The 21,603-nt window shown below is 34.4% G+C and overlaps 1 pseudogene across 1 annotated transcript; it reads left to right on the top strand.

Annotated features, from left to right (window-relative positions):
- The first annotated feature begins 3,072 nt into the window (after positions 1-3,072).
- Positions 3,073-16,528, top strand: LOC143618530 (wall-associated receptor kinase-like 9; annotated as a pseudogene). The gene is made up of 5 exons (XR_013151023.1): positions 3,073-3,944; positions 4,040-4,408; positions 9,189-9,399; positions 10,762-11,573; positions 15,578-16,528. The product of XR_013151023.1 is annotated as a wall-associated receptor kinase-like 9 (transcript).
- Positions 16,529-21,603: the final 5,075 nt, after the last annotated feature.

The raw sequence follows: 21,603 nt of genomic DNA, 5'->3' as shown, positions 1-21,603 counted from the left end.
CCCCAACTCATTGGAGTTAGTGTGGGCGTGCGGGTATTATGTTTTATATATGGTTCAAAGAAATAAAGTTGCATTCCACATTCAAGTATAAGATAATTTGGTTTAGGGTAGAAGGGATGCCCTCGGGTAGTTCCGAGAACACCATTGCAAGTGGTTTGGGTTGGGTTTAGAGTTCACGAAGCCGAAGTAGAAGCCTATCATGCGAATGTTGAATTTTTTGTGAAAAATGGTTTACGGTAACAATATATGAGGTGACACATTATGGTTGGTTGTTTTGGGAACCTTTTAGGAACCTTCCTCCCTTATCAACAACTCAATGAAATAAGCGGCGGGGTGCTATGTCTATTGGACCCGACAACATGTATGATCTATTCAAGTATAGAATCAGAAAGTTATGTTTTACAAAGTATGTGTGGGGTTTAGTAGTATATATAGCCATATGGCTAAAGTCAAAACAATTTATTCTTAATGGTCTTATAACATATGCTATGAAAGCGTGGTTACTTCTATGCGTTTTAGAGTTCGACTCTAAAGAATTTGGAGAAACAGAGATATAGACCCATGCTCATTGCCCCGTAAAGGGTTGGCTTACAGTTGATTGAAAACTTGAGCGTTTTCACAAGGTAATGGATCGATGTGCAGGTTTCCTCTTTATTTATGCATACCACCTAGGAATTTCCAAATCCGTTAGGTCCTGTCGTGTATTCTAGTGTGGAGGATTGTTGGAATTATTTTTAAGTCATAACTGTTTTCAAGATTGGGTGTTAAGCAAAATAAAGAGAATTGGAACGCAATAGTTCATGGGTTTAGTCACGCCTATTGAGGATTGGGTTGCTAAAAGGTGATGGTTCATAGGGTCATGACCTTTCGGTTGGTGACCGGTTATAAAAGAACCATCATGACTTTCATAAAGGTGACTATTCAAAAGGGTATGCCGTATGTATATAACTACAATACATTTTAAAGAAGAGAATGCTTACACATAGAAACCGAAACTTTGTTTCTCTTATACCAAAAAAGTTGGTAATAATCATGTTGGTACCAAGCATGAATTCTCATTACTTGAAATCTTTGTAAACTTCTTAAAATTCAATGGGTGCGATGTTGATAACGTAAACCAATCCGCTGATTCGTTGGATCGAGGAAAGTGATTCACCACAAACCAAAAACACACCGTAGGGCAAGTGCATAATTGATTTTAATAATGGAGATCACTTTCTAATTCTAGAAACAATAAGTTATAGTTTTGATTTTATATTTTAAATCGGAAAAATTAGCAACATAGGTGTGTTTGACAAATTTTATCAAAATAGATATATAAAATTTCCTAACCAAAACAGGCATGACCAATCACAAGTTAACACATAACCCTCTAGCGCAGCATTAGGCACTAAAGGGTCCCACACGAAATATCATGCTAAACTAAGTTGGCAAAAGTGCAAAACCTTATTATACCATATATGTAACGATCGGGCTATTACGATGGTTAAACGTTGATGAATTATGAATAGGATATGATGATGCGGAGCACCAAAAAGCTTCCAAAGATGCCTACAAAGTTGCGCAATTAGGCTAGCTTGATCCCATGTAGCCATGGCAAGTTTCCAAGACGGCTTAAAAGATGTGAGCTTATACTCAACTGGATCCCACACACAGAGCACTCTCTTAGCCTTATCAATTTCTAAAGAAGCTTAGAAAGGAGAGTTGTTAGGCGCCATCATAGCCCATTCATCGGCGTTTAGGAACCACTGTAGCTAGATCGTGGCACATGTCTTAATATGGTTTTGTCAAGTTTTACATGATATTATGTGTCAGCCCTGTTTGTGCGGTTATGTATCAAACATGTGATTAATGATCATGCTTATTCTGGTTAGAACATTTTTATACGCCGATTATAAGAATATTTCGGTCAAACATGCGGTAATAACTCATAACGTGGCTATTATTCAATCACACGTATGTGTGTTTATATGTATATATGGTTATTAAATTGTAGGCATTATGGTGTTGAACTCTCCCCTTGATCGAGCCACCATGAAAGAAGTGGACCGTTGAGTTTGTTTGGTGTGGGTGGACTGTCGGCTGTGTGTATGATAATAGTCATGTGCTTGGCGGTTGGAAAACTCTACTTTAATTACACCAATAAATATATACTATTCATTTGCTCACGTTTAAAATCTCCTCTGTATGTGTCTCTCTATCAAGTGGGCTAGCCCCACGTTCCTATGCGTTAGCATCCTCAAATTTCTGCTATCATTATCACACTATTACATATGTCTGACAACAATTATTCTCCACAACTACGAACGAACTTATGCATATTACGCAATGCGATTAATATGTTTTGTTGGTTGCTAATCTATGTTACTAGCTTGATTGGACATTCAATTAACAACACTTATCAACTAGGTACTTAAAAATGTTTTCCTATTTATAGAACAAAAAATAGTTCTTCATATAAGTACAAATATATTTAATTACCACCAGCCATATTTAAACTCCAAGTTGATTATGAATTTCTAGACGGCTGTACTTAATTCCTGACTTCTCCAAATTCTAACTAAGTACGCGTTCAATAATAATGATTTGATTATTTATTTATTTTTTATAACACAGTACAAACATCCATGAAATATCAATCTACAAGTTCTTTAGATTAAAGATACACCATTGACACCAATCCAGGGATTGCCTTTTCGATCTGTTTTTCACCCAACGTTCTCCTAGCGTATTTTCAATTATTCTTCAACAAAATTTGGAAATCGAGATGCTTTTGTTGTTTAAAACTTCTTTGTTTCGGGCTCTTCATATATACCAATACATAGTACGGAAGATGGCGTATATCTATTTATGTGAATAAGTTCTGCACGCAATTTTGACTATTATACCGGTGAATGGGACTGGTAAAATCAATTTAAAAAAAAAAAAAGCTAAAATCTCAGTATTAGGCTTACCAAGTTGATCAAAGTGGACATGCTAAAGATTTTTATTTATTTATTTTTCTAATGTATTTGACTATATATTTTCAATATACATACCCTCTAGTCCCCACTATATCCACATAAAGGCCACCTTAACTTTTTTGGTATAATCATTATTCATACAAACATGAAGTTATTTCAAGCTTACCATTTACTCATCTTCTTTGCATTATCATTAACATCACCTGTGATTGCCAAGTATGCCATGACAGGTTGCAATGATACCTGCGGGAACGTGAGGATTCCATACCCTTTTGGAATCGGTGCAAATTGTTCTGTCAACCAATGGTACGCCGTTGATTGCAACTCCTCAACACCATATCTACCTGCACTCAACCACTTGGAAGTCTTGGGTGTAAACTTGGAAGATCAAATAGTTACTGTTAATACACCAAAGATCTCCGATTGTCCGAATCCAGCTCGGAATAACACTCAGACTAGGAGCATCGATCTTGGTAACAGCCCGTTTCTGTTTTCCAAGTCACACAATAAGTTTGTTTTCGAGGGGTGTGGTAACGCGGTTATGATGGATAATGGGAGCGTACTCACTGGGTTCGACCACTTGTCGGAATGACACTCGTATTAATATGAACAACTGCTTCGGAATTAGTTGTTGCCAAGCCAATATTCCTCATTATCTAATCTCGTACAATGTTAACATGGAAAGACGGGTTGAAGATGGATCTTGTGGGTCCGCCTTCTTGGTGGATGAAGATTCATACACTAATCGAAGCTTCTCTAACCGATCTATTGGAGGGGAAGACACTTTTGTTCCGGTATCACTTCTTTGGACACTAGAAGAACGTGATATTGATTGAATAACTTGCTGTAATGGCCCGGAACTGCAAATATTATTGATTAGTCGCAGTGTGGATCGCGGTAATAATATTTTAATGGAAATTCAGAAATGCTCCACGTTTCCCTACGCAGACGGAACTCCTTATCTAGCAGATGGATGTGAATGTATGTAATTTTGTAATGTCTATGATTTCTAGTGTACATTTGTTTGTTGATTTCTTTAACGTAAGGAACTTGGTCTTTCTTTAATGTGCCTACAGCTACAGAAGAGTGTACAAGGTGCAGCAACAATGGAGGCTTATGCAATGAAGGCGCGATTTATGATCCTGATGGCTTAGTTACCAAACGAAGCTTCATTTGTTCCTATAGTAACCCTTATCCCGATAATGTTGAAGAAATCAAATCAAGAAAATCATCCTTGGGCGTTATTCTAGGTACTATAATTTTTGATTTTTTTCTTGTTCTTTGCTTTCCTGCAAAATACGATGCTAACGTCTACCGAAGAATAATCGGGTGTTTGAGGTATTTGTTACACACGAGACCAGATTTGAGTTATTCTGTTATAATAGCGAGTCGGTATATGCAAGTGCCAAAGAAATCTCACATGGACGGATTAAGCATATTCTTCGGTATGTTAAAAGAACCGTGTCTTACGGTTTAAAATATTCGAGGGGTGGAAGTCGTCACCTTTACGGGTATTCCATCGTAGCTACGGAGTTGATGACGAAGATGGCAAAAGTACTACCGATTATGTTTTCTACTTTGATGATGCCCTGGTTACTTAGTGTACTAAAAATAACCAACAATAGCTTTATCTTCGTGCGAGGCGAAGTTTATGGCAGCAACCACGGCTTCGGGTCAAGCCATTTGACTCCAAGAGTTAGTTAATGAAGCAACGAGATGGCGAATGGAAACCTTAGTATTATATGTTGATAATATATCTTTCATAGCACTTATGAATAACCCACGGTGACATGGTTGAAGTAAACATATAAAAACAAAGTATCACTTCATACGAGATTGTATCAAGAACGGAGTATTATAGTGGAACATATTCCTGGAAGTGAACGACGAGGCAACACGTTGACGAAGGCTCTAGCTCGTATAAAGTTTGAGGAGATGCAAAAGCTACTTGGAGTGGATGATCTCTTGAAGACCAAAACGAAATTAGAGGGGTGGTTGCTAGCCTATAATTTGGATTGGCCGGTCCATCGAGCCTATGGTGGATTGGTACTTTGGAGACCAAGTCGAGGACATTACTTGGGCTACAAGTATTTCATTAATAGTTTAAATGTTGTTTTTACTAATTAGTAGTATTTGAATTAAATTTGACACATTATTAGGAGATTATTATTTGCGTGAACACATGTACTATGTCTGTCATTATTTTCAAACCTAATTACCTTTACACATTTTTCTATTGCCAGTTATTCGTTTTCTCTTTTGACGCGGAGAGCAAATGCGATTCAATTTCATTTCTACTGAAGTTCGATTTAGCTACGTGTTTCACCGATTCAAAACCACTTTATTATTGTGTTTCACTCCGATCTGTTGTTCATTCCGATTACGACTTAGGGTTTTACTGTATTCCACTTTCCGGTGAGGTAACAACCTAACAACAAAATGGTGACGTTTCTTATTCATTCAAGAATATGGTTTCTTGATGTTAGTGGTTTTTGTATAGGCAAATTTTAGCTTGAACTGAAAATTGATAAGACTATTAGATATAAAATCTGCCTTAGCAACTATATACGCAAACTTTGCTCACTAGGCTGACTATATAAGATTAAATGTTAATTTTTGAATTACTTTGTTGTTTGAAGTTTTGAACATCTTATTCTATCATTTTGATTTATTTTGATTATGGTTGGATGGGATTATTGATTTGGCATTTATATAATCTCTCAAAATTTAATTAGTTTTTTTTTTATAATTTACTATACCTGAGTACTCCCGGCTTATTCTTATTCTGAATACTCACAATTCTTCGGTCGATCGCCCTGAGAGTGCCTAGCGCCTTCTGCAACCTCTGTCTTATATATAGTATTATATTTGAAAAATATGCATACATACTTTAATTATAAATAGCCTTGAAAAACTACTCACGAGCTGAACTCGAGCTTTAGTGATAGATTAAATATAAAATTCAAGGAATTTTAATTTTTTAACATAAGAGGAACACATTGGGATTATAAATAAATTATGCAATTTTTACTCCACAAAACCAATTTCAAAAATCTCACGGTCATCACCTATAGCCTGGGCTAATTTTGAAAACAAATTGTAAGTCAAAACAAATTACACAAATAGCAAAAGTAAGGTTTTCAACCTCACCGAGAAGATTAAAATCGCTTTGACTCCCGGAGTTCTTTTTTCGTATCTGACTCAGACAGTGGTGAGCCGGTGTCTTCGATTGAATGTGCCTCAAATCGCGAATTGATTGAACATTGTTTACTCGTTTGGAAATCATCGTGACCCGTTGTTCTTTTAAGTAAACCCATTTTGACCTGCTTCTTTCTATATTTATTTTTTGATGCGTCCATTCTAAGTTTCCAATCCCTCTAAAGTATACATGGTAACTAAAACAGCCCATGAATTTTTCCCTCGTTTTCTCCGTGAAAGAGAGAGGTCGTAACCACTGGACCATAGGGGCCTTTGGCCACCTTACCTTAATATAACTCAGACCTTTTGGAGATGTGAATCAAACCGAAAAACTCGTTAACTATTCTGGAGGTTAATGGTAATCAAATCAAACTTTACCATTCAATTACAACCTTGAAACTTGATTTCATTGGTCTTTCTCGTCTTTATATCTCTCATTCACAAAGGGTTCTGCGTTGGATCCAAGATCCTTTACTATCCAGTGGATTCAAGGTGCTTTACCAAAATAGTATTTGACCACTTAAATTATATTGCGCCCTAAGTCATACTGTCAATTGACGACAGGACAGGAGGGCAATAAAAGAATAGAGAAGACGGAAATATAGATTAGGTATATCCGCGCGTGTTAATGTTAAGTTAATAAATACAACATTCATATAGTTTTCTGGTATTCAATATTATATTCAAGTAAATTAGAATTTCAATACCGTTATACATTATATTATACATTATAATATAAGAAACTGAATCAGTTTTGATATTTGATATTCTAAAAAAATCCCAAAGCAGAGTAAGCCTAAATGGTAGAATTCTTTTTCTAGGACTGTTTTATAAATTCCTTCGATCGTTGAGTGACAAATGGGAAATTTATGGAAAGTTACAATCCCCGCCGCGGAATAGTGCACCTACACGGCTTCATCGACGTTGTTTTTCAACTGGAAGGCCAAGAGCTAACTACCGAGACTTTGGACTATCCGGACACATACTTCGTGAAATGGTTCATGCATGTTTGTTGCCAGGGGCGACAAGATCGAGTTGGTAAGGATTAAAATCTATCTTTATTTCATTTCTATGATCGATGATCATAGACGGCCTCTTTACCATTCTGTATAAATAGGCTATTCTATTTGTACAGATATGGTAAAGGGGCGCATTCAATCCTTGCTTGTATATTTGTTTTCAGTTCTTCTCTTCGGCGCGGATACTTAAGTTAATATCAACCCAAATCGAACCCTTGGGTCAAATTTGCGTGTGTACCATGTGGATATAAGCTCCATATGTAGTCTTATCAATCCATTGAATTGCGGTAGACCTACAAAGTTTAAACTACAATAAAGGCAAAGATGCGAATCACCTAAAGTAAGTAAACATTGACATAAGCATATAAGTATGCACCTGCTTTGATCACTACACATTAAAACAACAAACTGGTACTTGTCTTTGAATACATGGAAGAAGACAATAGTTTGTTTTGTTAAATCTTGAGATGCCATAACCAATAAGCCAAATGGCTCTGCTCGATCGCCGATGCTTGTTTTGTTTGTACTACATAGATGCTGAGGATCATCCTACATTAGATCCAAAATCTTGGCCTCTTCTATGTTGGGCAGGTTAAAGGAGAGTTGTACGTCAACAGAGTACTCAGAGAAGTTTAATCATTAGCTAAGAAGTTTGGTAAATTTGATTGAAAATTGGTAAAAAGTCGTAACTTGTGATGCCCGCGACTTCAAATAATGATTTTCCTTGAGTTTTTTGTTAAGAGTAAGTGACAAGGTTCTCATGCAATTTTTTAGCTTCCGCTACAGGCCATTGTACTAGCAGCCTCGTGGTGTTACTAAGATAAACTTCACGAGGGATGGACTTCAAAATCTCATTACAATAATATGAGATAATATCATCTAATCATATCTCATTATTTTTAATTGAATGGGACATTGCAGTCCATCCCTTGTAAAGTTTATCTTAGTAACACTAGGAGGCAGCTAGTATAGTGGCTTGTAGCGGAAACTAGAAAATTGCGCGAAAACCATGTCACTTACTTTAACAAAAAGCTAAGGAAAATCGTTATTTGAAGTCACGAGCATCATAGCTTCACATATTACATCTTTTTACAAGTTTTCACTGATATTTATCGAATTTCTTTGTTATTGCTTAAATTCTAAGCCTAGGTTGACATACAACTCTCCTTTAACCTGCCTTAAATAGAAGAGGCCAAGGTTTTGGATCTGAAGTGGGACGATCATCTATGCAGTACAAAAAAACAAGAGTTGGTTATTGAGCAGGGTCATTTAGCTTATTGGCTATGGCATCTCAAGATTTAACAGAACGAACTGCTGTCTTCTTTTGTGTATATAAAGACAACCACCAGTTGGTTGGTTTAATGTGTTGTGATCAAAGAATGTGCATACTTATACGTTTATGCCAATTAATACTTACTTTAGGTGATTCTCATCTCTATTCAGTGCGAAGCCGAGAGCAATCGTTTTAAAGATGGGTCAGATACGCAAACCCTCCCGTTTGGATATGCACACCGGTTGAGAACGTTAAAGGATCGGTAGGGAGACTAAGGAAGGCTGGAGGTCGATGCTATTGCTGTCATGAAGTTGGGCACGTTCGAAACATATTGTCCACGTAAGTACATTGATATTTTGCAATTTCCTACTAATGTTGATTGCACCATAAGGCCATAAGGGTACCAACAATGGGAATTGGAACTTCATATTGTATGTGGACCCTAATGCCAAGTATTAACACTACTAACAAACATATTATTAAAGTTTTTTAAAAGAAACTTGGGCATTGAGGTTTACAAAGGAATGAATGACTTTAGTTTCGTTCATGAGTAGTGAAGGTTCTGGTAGAAGGGAAGATGAGAACAATATCTTGTGTTAGTTATGTGCCAAAGAAAGATAAGAATATCCTAAGTATGATCAACTACTGTTTCAAGGGATTGAAACACACATTCTAGTGGGATGTACTCCGAAGCGGATGTTTGGGGTAATTTGAAAGGGTTTGTTGCGTATGTAGACAAAACCAAGACTGAATTGGAAAACAAGTATCAGGGTAGATATTATGCACAACTTGATTATACAACTTACAAAGAAAATAATGTTGTTGGTGAAGAATCAGTAACTAAGATGTATAACCAGGAGTTTGGTATGTTGATGAGGGAAGCTAGATTGGTTGATGAAGACGGGAACCGGATCGAAGGGATGATGAACTCGTTAGGACCGAAAGGGTTAGTTTTGGTGAGGGAAAGACGGCTCCGGTTCAGTACTTGAATGTAGTAAAAAAGGATTCAAGCATAACTTGAATGCCACGTATATAGGGTTGGTTGTTGGTGGTTATCTTGATTCCTGCATGAAGCAGTTATACACCTAGCGGTGTTATCTATATAGGGCTGGTTGGTGGCTATCTTGATACCTGCAGGAGCAGTTTTACACCAAGCGGTGTTATGCAATCGATGCGTTCCTATCAGTTTATTTGGGATCAAGTTGTATTCGACATTATCACAATCAAGTAATCAAGTTTGCAGTTTCATTCAAATCTCTTGTTCATTGCATCGTATTTTGATTGTTTGTTGATCACAGTGCCCAAGAGCAATCAGCATATATTTGGATATTCCATTATCCTTGAATCAGATGGCACATGATCGAGAACGGGCCAAGAGATACAATTCTGTGATGTTTAGGAATTTGTTGATTACAATTAAGTGAAGTTTATTCATTTGTTGAAGCCTAGAGGGTTGATGATTTATGATTTGTTTTCTTTTAGTATGTTATGTATTGTTATATAAATTCATTATGGGTTTCTGTTTTAAATATCGAGTTTTTCTCTCTGTGTATTATGGATTGTAATAGTTACCTTTATTTTATCTTGTTATTTGTTAATCGTGTTAAGCTAGTCGGTGCGGGTCATTCGTGTTACTGAACACGTCATATTTAATCGTTTTAAACGGGTTGTGTCGTGTAACCCATTTATTACACATGTCTGTATATCTCTTCAAGCAAATGTTACATTTAGGTAAATAGTACCCATGTTACTTGGTCGTGTCTGATCCGTCTAACATGGGTCAACATGTTTTTCCTTCATTGTTTTGTTTGCTTCTTTTTGGTTGCTCCATGTTGAAAACTGTGACATGTTTTCTGCATTACTAATTTACTTGAGGTCAACTCAATGATTTCCGGTCAAACCACAGGTACCCTATCACAGTCCCTATCGTACCATATGTCTTCTCGCCTTGCGTAAGTCAAATGCCCTACACAAGAAATTTACATATAAAGCATGTTGGAGAGATGTCAATCTCGTGCTTTATACATACAAATTGATATGGGTTTTGAAAATTTCATGACAAATACCATCAACTAGTTTTCACCTTTTTAAATTGTTTGATGGAAAATATCAACAACCAATTTATAAAAGTATTTCTAATTGATAAACATTTTGGCCGACTTATTAATTAAAAAGTATTTTGAATAACATTAACCAATTCACACCACAACGTACCTTTCATGATTCATGACTCATATCTCTCCAATCATATCCACCATCATATACATAAAACCCCCTTACATTTTCTTCTATAATCATTCTTCTTTACAAACATGAAGTCATTTCAAGCATGGCATCTACTCATTTTCCTTTCATTAATATCATCAATTGCAGTTTCAAAATTCGCCAAGACCAGCTGCAACGAGACATGCGGGAACGTGACGATTCCATACCATTTTGGAATCGGTGTGGATTGTTCGGTCAACTCATGGTACATCGTTGATTGCAACTCCTCGACGCCACATCTATCTGCACTCAACCACCTAGAAGTCTTGAGGGTAGACTTGGATAATCAGACAGTAATTGTCAACACACCAAGAATCTCTGATTGCCGAAACCCAGTTCAGAATAGCATCGATCTTCGTAGAACCCCTTTCTTGTTTTGCAGCTATCACAGTAGATTTGTTTTTGACGGGTGTGGTAATGCTGTTATGATGGATAACGGGAGTGTGCTCACTGGGTGTTCAACTTCTTGTCGGAATGGTATGGCTAGGGAAAGAAACAATGACTGTTTTGGCTTTAGTTGTTGCCAAACCACAATTCCTCATTATATTAAGTGGTATAGCATAAATCTCGTGAGCTTGAGTGGAGATGGAGGTTGTGGGTATGCCTTCTTGGTGGATGATGATTCATATCTATTAGGAAGCTTTTCGGTCCAATCTGTTGCGGATAACAACGCTTCTGTTCCCATGTCACTTATGTGGACTCTTCCACACAGCACCACACTAAGTTGTTGTCATAGAGCAGCTGACCATATGAACATGGAACTGGATACCGGAAATGGTACTTCAGTGGAGTCACAAAGATGCTCCAGTCATGTAGGTTACAAAGGAAATCCATATTTATTTGATGGATGTGAAGGTACTATAGCATCTGCACATTCTGTTTTTATTAATTTGCTTGGCTTATTTTGTTTAATTTTTTTTTTTGTATATGATGTGTGCCTAGTAATTGAAGACTGCGCAAGCTGCCCTTATTCCTCGTCATGTAATTATGATATAATATACGGTGGCGATGGGTCAAGTACTAAAGTAATAAACTTCAGTTGTGGACCAAACATTTCTCCAACAAGTATTGGAAGCAAATCATCCATGGGTGTTATTCTAGGTAATGTATGTCAATTCGATATTTGTGCTTTTGATCATGTATATACACGCTCCCTATAAGCAAATCATCCTGGATATTAAGTTCTTCGAGTGTTTTGGATTACAAATTTACTTGATGATATATAAATGAAGACTTTGTCAAGAGATAATGGTAAGATTACCCTCTTCATATGTTTTGGATGACAAATATACCTTTTATTATATTTTAAGTGGTATATTTCTTATCAGTGCCTAATTAGAATGCAAGGTTAGTGTCACACCCGCAAAATCCACTAACGGAGTTTTACCGTCAGAGGGTGTGAACTAACAGGATCGGAATCATTAGTTATAATCAAACCATAAGTAAAGTTTTCAAACCACGAGACATTTAAGCATAAATAAGCGCGGAAGCGTAAAATCATAAACCAAGTGTTGCGTCACGCAGGACGACTTAAAACCCAATTAAATAACAGTTTAAAAACAAGTTTGCAAAAACGATAGAGTGCAAAGTAATGCATGATCCTATACCGCGCGCCCGCCTCGGCTACCTGAGAATAACATACTAAAAGTGTCAACACGGGGTTGGTGAGTTCACAAGTTTATATAAATAAAGCGTTTGCGTTTTGCGTTTTGCATTTGCGTTACCAGATAATGTTAAATCAATTATATATCTATAGGTAGCTAGCCTATAAAACAAGTATTACTAAGTGTTCGACACCGAAGCTGACTGTTTATCAATTGCCTTGCCACCATGTCTATCCAGACCATGGAAAATGTGTTAGCCAAGATTACACCCGCTCGACCTCCAGTCGAGTTTAGCGTTGGGTGGGGTTTGTCAAACCCAGTAGTACTACTCAACAGTGACTCGCTATTATCCAATACTAAAGGGTTCGATGTTATGAAGGACTTTAGTTGTTTCGTTTGCCACTTAACCTTTACAAGTGATATATAACTAAATAACAAAATCTAAAGCTTTTTGGAGTATGTATTCTCCCCCAAGTGAAAAGCGTTTAAAAGAGTTAAAAGGGGAACGTGAAACTCACTGTTTGCTAAGAATTCAAAAACAAGTCACCCAAGTGATGCGCGTCACAGAAAATCCTCACTAGCGTTCTAAAACAACAATGGGATTTTCTAAGTGTTGGAACTATTATCGAGTCTCTAGACTCGGCACATAACACCTATGCATAAGATACGCTTCGTGTTTCGTTTGTGAATTGTGTGTGTCTCAACAAACACATTGGTGATACGTTACATGTGTGAACAACTACTTACGTGTCAAGTATTAATAGTGTTCATTACTAGCAATTATTCCCCACAAGGGCAATTTAGTCAAAAACATAGCAATTGTCTAGCAACAAGCACGTTTCATGTATTTTCACATAGTTCAGCAGCTAGTTTTATCAAGACAGAATCCTACTTGAAAGATTACTATATTCAATGAATCACAACATATCCAATAGTTCACCAAAAATCGTCACAAAAGCATACATGAGTTAGGTTTCCAGAACTATTTTTATTGTATTTTATTCCACATAGTTTACTCACAATGATCAAAACATTACAGTAAACTCACAGCAATCAAAATCATGCGCAACAGAATGTTATTTGTTATTCCCGTTAAACGAAAAATACATTTAATGCAAGACCAATTGGGTTAGGTTCTTAACTCAACATGTTAACTTCTAAAAGTGGAACCAACCCATTTGGTCTTGTAGTTCATGAGATATGATAATTACAAAACAACCTAACAGCAGGTCTCACAATTCAGGTTTGCACTTCAGTTTTGTAAAACAATACAAGTTAACCTTTACTCGTCCAAAAATTACAAACTTGGACTTTATAGAAACTAGACTCAATGTAGCACACTTTAGTGTTAACAATATCAACCAATTACCAATTTAACATTCAATTACAGTTGTCTAAACATAACTTACAATCTGTCCAGTACCAGTTTTAACCTTTAATCACATTTAAATCGTTTGAGCAACCAAAACACCTCCAAATCAGGCGTGGTTGGGTTTTCTGAAAACTAGACTCAGAGCACTAACTTTTAGACTCATAAATAGTCCAATTTGGTTTTATTTTTAACAAGTTACATGTCATTCAAGTTTAACTATCTCTGCTGTCAAAACTCAGCAAGCACACACAATCGTCTAACATGCATCCTAAGCATACGACATATCCCCAAACATGCAATAAACATAATTATCCATAAAATCAGTAGTAAACCCTCTAGGGTTTACAAAAAATCGATGACCTAACAATCTTTCACCGTTCAAATTTACATATGGTCATCTAACTCAATAACCGAAACATAATCAATCATCCTCTAATCAAAACCAAGCATATAAAAACTTAATATATGATTTACAAAGTTAGGGTTTCATGTTTATACCTTAAAAACGCAGAAACAACCAAGAGGAAGGTGAGAGATGCTTAGAAACGAGCGCGGGATGCTCCGATTATGAAAAACAAGGTCAAAACGGGTGTGATATGGTGGTGGTGGTGGCTGCCGTCGCAAGAGAGATGAGGGGGGGGGGGGTCCGATCGGGTTAGAGGAGGGAGAGAGAGAGTTAGGGTTTTTAATATTATTAATAATAATATGTTACACAAAGGCCCCTCAACTTCTAATTATTACTTTTCTAGATTAAAGTAACTTGTTTGCATCTTGAGTTAGTGTTCCATACAATATTATCGAATAGCACATAAGCCTAACACATAATTATCAAATAGTTATTGTTTGGATGTTTTTCGTTTATTCACCAATGGTTTGCGTCAACTCGTTTGCGTTTCGGTGCAATCCCGAAAGACTACATATGTAGTGATTGTCAAGCGTCATTTAAAACCCTAGTTTAAATGTAATGAGATGTGCGTTATAGATCAAGTGATCTTAAGTTTGAATTGACGGAGTTTGAATTAACGGAGTTAACCTGAAATTGACGAGTGTCACATCATTCCCATGTTGAAAGAATTTTCGTCCCGAAAATTTGAGTTAAGTCGCGATGGGTGTCTGAAAAAGCAAGAAAATTTTTCAGTTTGTCATATCATCCCTTAGTAGAAAGAAATTTCGTCCCGAAATTTAATTCATACCTCTGGTGATTTCTGACGGTTTGACGGGTTTCGCGGTTTTCGGTGTTTGGTCAACCCTTCAAAAAGGTGAGGATACTTTTTCATCATTCGATCCTCGCGTTCCCACGTGAACTCCGGTCCACGTCTCGAGTTCCAACGAACCTTAACGATTGGAATTTTTGCTGTGCTTGAGTGTTTTGGTTTCCCAATCCAAAACTTCGACTGGTTCTTCGATGAAGCGTAGCTGTTCGTCAACTTGCAATTCGTCCAAAGGGACTGCTTGGGTTTCATCGGAAAGGCATTTCTTCAAATTGGATACATGGAAAACATTGTGTACACTACTGAGTTCCGTTGGTAGGTCCAGTCGGTACGCCACCGGACCAATGCGCTCAGTTATCCGGTAAGGGCCAACGTATCGTGGATTGAGTTTGTTTCGCTTTCCGAAGCGAACCACACCTTTCCAAGGTGAGACTTTGAGTAATACTTGGTCGTTTACTTGAAATTCAAGAGGCTTTCGGCGCTTGTCGGCGTAACTCTTTTGGCGATCTCGTGCTGCTGCCATGCGGTTTCGGATTTGAACAATCTTCTCAGAGGTTTCAAGTACTAGTTCTGGACCAGTGATTTGGCTATCACCCACCTCTGCCCAGCAGAGAGGTGATCGACACTTCCGTCCGTACAACGCTTCAAACGGCGCTGCTTTAATGCTTGCAGAGAAGTCAAAAGTTGTGGACGAGAGCCAATTACAACAGTTCATCAATGAGGTGGTTATTCTTTCACAAGTCAATCGTAGGAACGTGGTCAAACTATTGGGATGTTGCTTAGAGACAGATGTCCCTCTACTCGTTTCCGAATTCATTCCAAATGGTACCTTGTATGACCTTCTTCACAATGAAAGTAATGAGTTCCCAATTTCTTTGAACATGAGATTACAAATAGCAACGGAGGTTGCAGGAGCACTTGCTTATTTGCATTCAGCAACTTCCATTTCGATATACCATAGAGATATCAAAACCACCAATATACTTTTGGATGATAAGTATAGAGCCAAAGTCTCTGACTTTGGAACTTCAAGGTTTGTCGCAGTATAACAAACTCATTTGACTACCTTAGTCAAAGGTACATTTGGCTATCTTGATCCTGAGTATTTCCAATCTAGTCAATTCACTGAAAAAAGTGATGTATATAGTTTTGGGGTTGTTTTAGTTGAACTCCTAACCGGAGAAAGGCCGATTTCCTTGACAAGATTTGGTGAACATAGGAGTTTGGCTACGCACTTTATGTTGGCAATGGAAGAAGGTCGTGTTATGTCTATTTTTGATGCAACGGTGATTAAGGAGGGTACCAGGGATGAGCTTCTGATAGTAGCTAACCTAGCAATGCGATGCTTAATTTGAATGGAAGGTACAGACCGACAATGAAAGAGGTAGCCATAGAGTTAGAAGCTATACGAATGTCACACGTTCCCTTCAAAGTTCAAACTAATATCAAGCCCATGATATATGGGGAGGACTTATCGTTTCAAACATACAGTGACACATCATCAACATTTAGTTTCAATAATAGCATTAGTCGATGAAAAGCCATTCATTCGTTGTATAATAAATTCATGTTGACATAGAGCAGCACAGCATGTAATTATTTAGCTTTATGTAGTTATTAACGGGTTAATTTTGGATTAAAATCTGAGCATTTTTACCGGATTTCGTTGGAACTTTGTTGGAATGGGTACTTTTCGACAAAAGAATTAGTAAGAAGCATACATTTGGCCTTCGGGCAAATGGCATGGTAATGATGGTTAAGACTCCTTATATTTTAAGTTTGAAACCTGACTAAAGAAGGTTTTTTATGATGGTGGTTCTCTCTTTAATTGTGTTTTTGGATGAGTCTGAAGCGTCAAAATCATTATGACGGTTTACATCTCGTCTCAAAAGATTCGCACCGGTATTAAATGTGGTTTCAAACACAGTTTAAAAAGAAAAGAAAATGATTTTCTATGCTACGCCTTTTCTTCTAAGTCTAATTTATTATTATAATATTTGTTTATTTTTGGCCGACTTCCGGACTAGAGTATTAAAAAAACTTGGTGGTATTATTATACTATATACTAGGTTACTAACCCGTGTACGACACGGGTGAAAATATTGATATTTTCGAACAAACACGTGTCATTTGAAATGACAACATAAGTTGTTATATGTTATTTGGGACGACTACATACTTAAAGTTGTAAATGATATTGGTACGAAAATAAATGATTGTGAAACACAAAGACAAACCCAAATAACATTCAAATTACAATCTTTGAAAACATAATCAAAGGTTAAAAATATATAATTTATAAGCTACAAAAAAGACATCCTTATAAACCATATTTATTCTTTATTTGTAACTTTGTCTTCCTTGTTTAACATAAGAATTTTAACACCACTCTTCGCTCTTGATAAATCTACATAGAGTTGTCTATGTGTAAACATCGAGTCTTTGAGATATATGTCAACTCTTGTTAGAGATTGACCTTGACTTTTGTTAATGTTCATTGCAAAACAGACTACAACTGGAAAAACTACATTCTCTTCAATTTAAACGAAAGTTTCTTATCTGAATGTGTTAGACCACAACGAATTATATAAGTGCGATAACTAGTATTAGTACCTGAAATAACTTTTACTTCAACAAAACGCCTACCCAAATTAATTGCTTGCAATTTAGTTTAATTAAACAAACCGTTATTCTGATCCATATTGCTTAGTAACTGTATTGGCACACCGACTTTTAGAACCAATCTATGAGTCAAAATCATTATGACGGTTTACATCTCGTCTCAAAAGATTCACACCGTTATTAAATGTGGTTTCAAACACAGTTTAAAAATAAAAGAAAATGATTTTCTATGCTACGCCTTTTCTTATAAGTCTGATTTATTATTATAATATTTGTTTATTTTTGGCCGACTTTCGGACTAGAGTATTAAAAAAACTTGGTGGTATTATTATATTATATATTAAAGAAAACCTAGCTGCTATGGTACATTTCAATTTTTTCACGTTTAGTCTCTTAACTTTTAAGTTATGAGAAATTAGCCTCTTTAAAGTTCAAAAATGTTTTAATTTGATCCCAAATATACTTTTTTGCTAAATTTTGTTTAATTTTGCCCTCTAAAGTATTGATGGTTTTAATATGTTCCCTAATTTGTTATCATATATGTATATTTAAGTTACTGATCTTTTGTAATGTCCGCCATACGAAGTTTCTTTTAGATTTTTTAGTATGTCATTACGACATGTTTATTTCATTTATGTCATGCCGTTAAAACGAAGGTGTTTTCACAATAAAGTATATAAGTTTCGTTGAAAATGAAATTGTGTCGCAATAAAATATAATATTTTTATTGTAAGTTATATAGTAAGTGCAGTACTACGTTGATACTGTAATGAGCCGAACTGATACAAACCATTTTTTTATACTTAAATAAATAATTCTTTATCGAGGTAATATTCGTTATGATATGTTCGTATATTTGCATTTAAAAACTGGATCCCGTTACCAAGTTTCTTGCGCAACACGCATTAAGAAAACACACTAGTTAATAATAGTGATAATATTTATAATAATATCAATATTAATATTTACTTTTTGAGAAAATATTCAACAAAAAGGATTTTATTTATTTTATTTTCTCTCACATAAATTCCGACAAATAGTATTAATTATATTGTTTTATGTTCAACAAAATATTTGACGAATAGTTATGTATATATATTTTGTTATTTACTTTTATTTTCAGAAACTTCATATTAATACTATTAAAGCAAACAACAATTTTCACCTAGTCAACATTTTAGGCCATCAACATCATTGCCATCTCATTGCCATGTCATACATTGCCTTTCACAATCATGCCAAGTCATCCACTAACCTATATTTAACCATAACATTTCTTAATTTTTTACCCTAATCATGTTTTTCTCTCTTTTTTAGTTTTGCCGGATCTCCTTTCACCTATTCATATATTCGGCGAATCTGGTCGATTTGTATTAATTTCCGGGTAAGTTCATATTTTATAATAAACTACCGATTGTTGATCTATGTATTTCTGGCAACATTATATTTTCCTCCGGTTATTGTTTCCTCTAACATTTTTATCTTTATTCTCATTGTTAACTAACTTTATTAAAATCAGTTTATGTTATAAATTATAAACTGCGATGAAGGTGATATGTGGACGTATTTACGTTTTTCCGGTAAAATTTTTCGTTAAGTTTTTCCGAATATGTGTTATACCTATAACAATGGTTGCTTTACATTATTTCAGGTTATTTACCCAATTGATTTGCTGATGATTTCATTTTAGTTTCTTAATCAAAATCTTAGATTCCATGGTTACGTTTTCCCGGTAAGTTTTTTCGGATATGTGTTATACCTATAACAATGGTTGCTTTACATTATTTCAGGTTATTTACCCGATTGATTTGCTGAAGATTTCATTTTAGTTCTTAATCAAAATCTTAGATTCCATGGTTATTATCATTATTTGTTATTTTCAGGTAAGACATTCAAATTTTTCGGTTATAACTTAAATATCAAATGTTCCATAATATCAACATTAATATTCTACTTTATAGTTTCAGGTGAATGTCACGGCTGATACAATCTATTTTCCGGTAACACCTTTAAATTTTGTTTTTCCGGTAACACCTTTAAAATTTCTGGTTATTAGTTATAATTAGAAGAATCAATAATATCAATATTAATATTCGTCTTTATTATTTCAGGTAGTTGTCCGACTCATATAATCTAATTTCACGGATTGATCATGAGTTTATAATATGTATTTTTTTTTAATATTGATGTATATTTCATTTTTGAATATTCATGTATATTCATTTTCATTCTTTTTAGATAAAAGAAAATATTATTGTATATTGAAGATCAGAGATAAGTTGATCTATATTTTTTTTTTCCGGCGTGCGTTAATCTATTAGACATTTAATTATCCCATTAGTACAATTTATTTAGTTTGACTTTCCTTATTTGTTTAAATAACCTAATTAACATGAATATTGTAATTTATATAGTTTAATTATCTCATTAACACATTTGATATACTTTGACTTTCCTTAATTTATAAACAAACCGATTTTAAAAATCAACTACATTTCCGACCTCATTTACTATTTGACTATTTACATTAAAATCTTTTTTGACCATTTATTAAGGTAAATCGTTTTAAATATATATGTGTTGACTAGATTTAATGAAATATTTATAGTATTTCATATTTATAGTTTTAAATATATATGTTTTAAATATTTATAGTTTTAAATATAAATCGTTTTGACCATATATATGTTATATATATATATTTTTGACATTTACATAATTATAGTACTTTGTTACTATCATTTTTAATTATTGTATTTCCTTTCATACTAAATTTAAATCTTAACAAATTATAAATTAATTTTAAAATTAATTTCAAGTAATATCCCCAAAGTCAAATTCAATATGAGTTTACCTTAATTGTATATATTTTAGCTATATGATAACAACTTCATTTTAGAATTAATGATCAATAATTTACATAATAATAAGTTGACTAAAATTTTCAAAGATAAGTTATATTACCGTATTTTGATAAATTACAAAACGACCTGTTTTCTATTTATATTATAATTTTAAAATTTTATTATCATTTCTATTTATATTATATTTTACATAAATAAGTATGTAAAAATTGATAGTTATAGAATTGATCACACACTCAAATTTGACATTACATATTTAAGGTTAATGGAGGTCCATGATTTGGCTATGGTAATTCTAAATATTTTTGGTATATGATTAATATTTAATTTATAATTAATGGTCCATAATAATAATAAATATCTGACTAAAATATAATATTCCGCGGTGGAAATGATCCAAATCTAGATACCACTGTTAAATTTAATTTTTTACTATATTGTTAAGAACCGTATTTTCTTAAATTACAAAAAAATCTCATTTTTATTATGTTTAATTTAGACATTTTAAAAATTATACTTTACAAGGTTATTATTATTTATATGTATCTTATAGAATTACAAGTTAGTGTTCATACTATTACAAATTCAAATTTCCTTCTAAATATTTCTAAAGTACTACTTCCTAAAAAAAATCCACGAAACATATTAAGGTTTCAACATTAATTATTCTATTTATAAATAAGTAAAAGTTTGTTATCATTTCTATTTATGTTATATTTTACATAAATAAGTAAAATATTGAATAAAATAATATAGTTTGATATTCACCAGTTATACAAAAACCGAACATTAATGAATTTGACCATTTCATAATTGAGGCTAATAAACATTTAAACTTGTGTAATACTATCCATAATTATAAACCCATTTAATAATTTATCAAAATTCATTCCTTAATTTAAAAAGATTTTTTTTAATAAGTATTTCAAAATATTTAAAGTTATTATGACTTTAATATCACTTTCAACTAAACCTATTAATATATTTATTCCTAAATGTCAACAATAATAAATAAATATATATATATATATATATATAACTGAATATAAAAATCCGATTCTTACCATTCACATGAAATTTACAAAAAGATGTTATATAGCAGCATTTGTTAAAAAACCGAATTTGAATAAATTAACGATTTGACTAAACTAGGATGTGTTACCCGCGCTCCGCGGCTATGGCATGTAGTTGCGATGAGTTGTTACGCTATGG

This window comes from Bidens hawaiensis, unplaced genomic scaffold, assembly GCF_021521415.1.
Source record: "Bidens hawaiensis isolate Kalapana, Puna unplaced genomic scaffold, B.hawaiensis_p1.1 tig00084453_1, whole genome shotgun sequence".
Classification (NCBI taxonomy): domain Eukaryota; kingdom Viridiplantae; phylum Streptophyta; class Magnoliopsida; order Asterales; family Asteraceae; genus Bidens; species Bidens hawaiensis.
The sequence above is the reverse complement of the archived record's forward strand: the minus strand, read 5'-3'. Positions and strand labels throughout refer to the sequence as shown.